The following is a 5,057-nucleotide window of genomic DNA, read 5'->3' on the forward strand; positions in this document are numbered from 1 at the left end:
TGAGAGTGTTGGATGCGCGAAAGCGGTCCAACAGCGCTCTCTAGCGGAGGGCACAGTCCCTGGCAGGCAGCGAAAAAATCAGGAGCTGCTGTTAGGTGCCCGAGAGGCATTGGCCGTCGAACTCAGGTTCAACCTTTTTCGCTGGCGTTGTTGAGCCGGTGGAACAACCCTAGGGCCCCAGTCCTTGCGAGGGGGCGCCATAGGTGAAGGCTCTTCCCGAGAGGGCACTCGCTGGCGGTGAGAGGAGGTTGAGCGAGAACGCGCGGGCGACTGACGGCGTTCAACCTCTCTGGGTCTGCAGGGAATCAGCTGGCGGAAAGCGGCTGATTGCTGTTTCGCTGCTCTGAACTTCTCCACCACTGCAGTGACCGCCTCTCCAAATAAACCGTCCTTAGACACAGGGGCATCCATGAGGAAAGATTTATCCTTTTCCTTTATATCGGTGAGATTAAGCCAGAGGTGGCGCTCAACCGTAATTAATCCAGCCATGGAACGGCCCACTGCTCGAGCAGTATGTTTGGTAGCACGAAGCGCCAAATCAGTTGCTCGCCGTAGTTCCTTGACCGCCTCAGGTGTAATGCCGTCCCCCTCGTCCAATCCTTTTAACAGCTCCGCTTGGTAGGCCTGAAGGACCGCCATAGAATGAAGCGAAGCAGCCGCTTGGCCAGCGGCCATATAGGATTTCCCACTAAACTAGACGTGACTCGACACGCCTTCGAGGGGAGGAGGGGGCGGGACTTCCACGCCGCGGCCGAATTAGGCGCAAGATGTTTGGCGAGAGTCTCTTCCACCGGCGTTATCGCTGTATAGCCATGACTCGCCATGCCCGAAATGGTGGCGAAATCCGCAGCCGCAGTGTTCGTGATGCGCGCCGCAAACGGCTGTTTCCAGGACCTCGAAACCTCCTGGTGGAGGTCCGGGAAAAAGGGTAAAGGCCTCCGGGGCTGCGCAGGTGTCCGACTAGTTAGGAAACGGTCGTCCAGCTTCGAAGAAGGTTGGGCCTCGGCCTTCTCAACCTCCCATTCCAGCCCCAATGTACCCACTGCACGGGAAACCACATCCAACAGCTCACTGTAGGAGGGGGAAACACGCCTCTCCTGTCCACTAGGAGGGAGAGGGCTCGTGTCGGCCGCAAAGTCCTCGGACCCCGAGGCCGCAGTGGAAAGAACGTCGTCATCATGGCGGTCACAACCGAAGGAGATGGCACTACATGCCCCCGGTGTGGGCCGTAAATCCTCACAGGAAAAGACGACAGGTTCAAAAGTTTTCCTGTGTATTAGGGTAGGGGAGAGCGAGCGATGTGGAGAGTAATTTTCCATCGCTGAACTGTCCTCGAACTCCATGTCACACGTGTCACCCAAAGCTATCACCTCGTGCGGTGCCTCGGCAGTCGCAGAAGTGGTGTGGCGGGGGTTAGACACGGCAACATCGGAGAACACATCTACCCTAGAGCGAAGCACCCTGAGTCGCAGGCCATAGCAATGGGGGCATGAAGAAAGGCCGCTAAGCGCCTCCTGTGCGTGGTGTAAGCCTAGGCAAACTACGCACCTGTCATGAGTGTCCCCCTGAACGATGTACCTGGTACACGGGTCCTTGCACTTCTTGAAACTCATCGCGTCCGCGGAGAGGAGTATACTGCTCGTAGACGATCGCTGAGAACGCGAGACAATAGGGCACAGAAGATTCGCTTCGTACTGAAGGAATGAAATCTGAGGTAAATGGCGCGCGGCACCAGGTATATATATGCCTATGCATGCTGGCGGTGCCACGCGCTATTTGGCCAATAGGATTGGCGGTATGGTATAGGGCTTCAGACATTCGTCACACCGAAGGTGTTCCCATACGTGGTGACGTCACCGCAGCATCGAAGTGACCTATGAAAGGGAACCTTTTTACGGTCACTATTGGGTAAATGAATAGATACAATGATCAACCGTTGCCCCCTGCTGGATACACAGGACATCTAATTTCTCATGGCTTGAATAAAAACAATGCCTGTGCAATGTACATCCATCATATATTCTGTGATATTAGTAATTTTCGATTCTGTTTAGAGCAGATAGGGTGGATTGCACATTGTGAAAGCAAGGAATAAAACAGGAATAAAATAGGATATAAAATAGGAATTACTAAGTAATATGCAAGAAGATAAAAGTTATTCATGGGAGCAGCTGCATTTTCCTGAATAAAGAGTGAGTCTTGTCAAAGTTGTATTAAAAAATGTGGAGAAGGCATGACAAATGAGTAAATGCAATTTGAGATTTACACACACTTTTAGATATATCATGCAAACATAAGCGCCTTTGTAGCTCCAAACACTGTAATGTTTACTATAATGAAATAATTTGCAGGTCGCAGCAGCACGAATTATGTGCCCAGCTACATCTGATTCAAATATTATGCTAATGAACAGTGAGTGTAGTTTCAGACATTACAGTGCTTCACTCGCACTGACTCTTATTCTGCCTGAAAGAAAAGACCGAGCTGAAGCTGGAGCGATTCGACCAATCAGATGAAAGCAGCGTTTCAGCTCCGCCCACAAGTGCGAATGAAATATTGAAGCCATAAACCGAAATGATCAAAACGTACACGGGCCAACGGTCTTGTCCATGTTCTCTCACGTGAATCCTCTTCTAGAGATTTGAGTCTCTGACCTTCTGCAAGCCCTGCCTTGTTCACGCAGTGATTGACATGGTGGGAGGGGCGGACACGTGATCGGCTCGGAATGCATTTTCAATGTGCACATTGAATTTTGCTACATTCATTGCGGGAGACTGAATGAAAATCCAATCGTAAGTGTCTTGACTGTGAGTGTTAATGCATTTAAGAAAAATAGCATTTAAATGATCATTTTGCCACAGTTTTTGCTTGAACATGTTATACATATCTTATCATTTCTGTAATACATTTTCATTTTAATTTTGCAACTTATAAAGCGTTACAATTAGTATTCATTTTACATATTAAAACTAGTGTATGAAATGGCAAATTAAAATTATGTAATTTCATTTTCATTTTGCACCAAACGTTGCACAAATGTATTGGAAAATGTAAATGTAAATACAGAAATGCATTGTCATTTTACATATTGCATTGTCATTTTGAATATTACATCCCAAATTAAATAATGCTACCCATATGCTTCCATAGGCATACTGGCAAAAAAAACATTAGATTTAGTGTCCCTAGGAAAAATGGAACTGAGCACAAACATGGCTTTCATTAACATGGTGTTGCATATTGGCTAAAAAGCTCAAACTGACTAGTCCAGAGAAAATGGGCATCATTGGTTTGCAGACAGGCTAATTATTTGGTGGATGAAGCACTATGTAAATATAAGTGTATATGTGCATTGCACATTCATGTTTTCTTCTTTACAGGATGGACTTTGGTTAGTGGAAAATTAACCATCAGTCATTTAAGGATATCAGAGAGGCATCCTCACACCCAACACTCAGGGGTTTACTCGTCTATATGAAACCACGGTAAGAGTTTTCAATGTGCTGATGATTTTGACATTTGTCTCAGGTGATCTGATCATTATAGCTGATACTGGAATGGCATTTAGCTTGAGTGGTATTGAGAGGATTTCAACTTAAACACCTCTAATTGAGATCGATTGGCTACGTTGCTCAACATTGCAAAAACACATTGTAAATAGAAACCTTTTATGCTCTTCAGAGCACAAAAAGGCTCTGGCACATTTGCAGAAATTGCACTGTAAAAAAAGATTTTTAGAAGTTATTGAGTTTACAAAATGATCGATGCTTATCTTAGACTAGCTGTTCTCCACTAAGGGCTTGTGCCCACTTACACTTACTTGCAATTATTTAAATGAAGTTGTATAAAGAAATCTTAATAAAAATGCTATAAAAAAACACTTAAAATAAAGATTTTTATCATCAAAATATCAGCTTATTGTCTTGGACAAAGTGCGACCTTTGGTGTCAAAAAGGTTGAAAACCAGTGTCCAAGAAAATGAATTGTTTTGGCATCATGTAGAAAAAAAACCTTTTGCAGACACCTAATACATAAAAAGTAGGAGGGCACATCGAGCAGAATATTACTAATGCACGTTTCTTCAAAACGATATCATGATTATCTAGGGGAAAAAAGTGCATAATGTTTAAAATATATTTTTTAAATCAAATATAATTAAATTGCTTAAACATTTATAAACAAAACAACATCATGTATGTATGCATAGTTTAATACAAAAGGCAGAAAGACAATCCGAGTATTTTTCTTTTTAAAACCATGATGCAGTATGGGTAAAAAAAAACCTGCCATAAAGTCTAGAGACATGTTTTTAAAAGATGAACTAACAAGACTTAATTTAATTCTAAATGTTAATTTCCAGCATGAATCCCTCGCTGGTAGCTGCATTTGGTGCTACATCTCTGACGAGGCAATGTAATCACCAGGCCTTCGACTAACACGGCAGATCTACCATCACCTCTGACATGATCCAAGAGATAGGCAGTGCTTTCAAGACACTGTTTGAAAGCTAAACTACATGTGTGTATCCATTCTCTTTTCATGGCCATTATAAAAAATAAAGGTCTGCATCTCAGTGCTGTTCACATTAATTACAAGTGAAGTACACTGTCGAGCATCTAAAAAGCATTTTAAAGTGCATCTGTAGTTCTGCAATACTGTTTCAGCTACTTATGCACTTTCATGTGTGTAGTTTTTTTACATCTATATCCATAGGTGCATGTGTTATGTTTTGCGAGAGTTTAGATTTCTATATGATAACCCATGAAGAGATAATTTTATTTACCACTTTCCCTCTATGAATAAATTGGTACCATACTTTCAGCTGCAGTTTATTTTGTGGTCTGCTTGAAAACTTTCACTTCTAAGTATTCAAACCTTTATTGTGAATGCTGTCCTCACTGTTTAACACCGTATCGTCTGTCAATAACACAAGGTCCTTATTTAGTATGTGGGACAAATTAAAAAATTGAAAGTGGCTGTCACTTTTTATGTAGTTTGTATTCTAAATATTAAAGCTTAACAGAATACAGTATAGGCTGCTGTCACTTTAAGACCTA

General features: G+C 43.2%; 1 pseudogene; it reads left to right on the forward strand.

Moving 5' to 3' along the window:
- Nucleotides 1–3,212: 3,212 nt before the first annotated feature.
- On the forward strand, nt 3,213–4,584 carry LOC132116532 (ATP-dependent (S)-NAD(P)H-hydrate dehydratase-like; annotated as a pseudogene).
- Nucleotides 4,585–5,057: the final 473 nt, after the last annotated feature.

The sequence above is a fragment of the Carassius carassius genome, chromosome 36, assembly GCF_963082965.1.
Source record: "Carassius carassius chromosome 36, fCarCar2.1, whole genome shotgun sequence".
Lineage (NCBI taxonomy): Eukaryota > Metazoa > Chordata > Actinopteri > Cypriniformes > Cyprinidae > Carassius > Carassius carassius.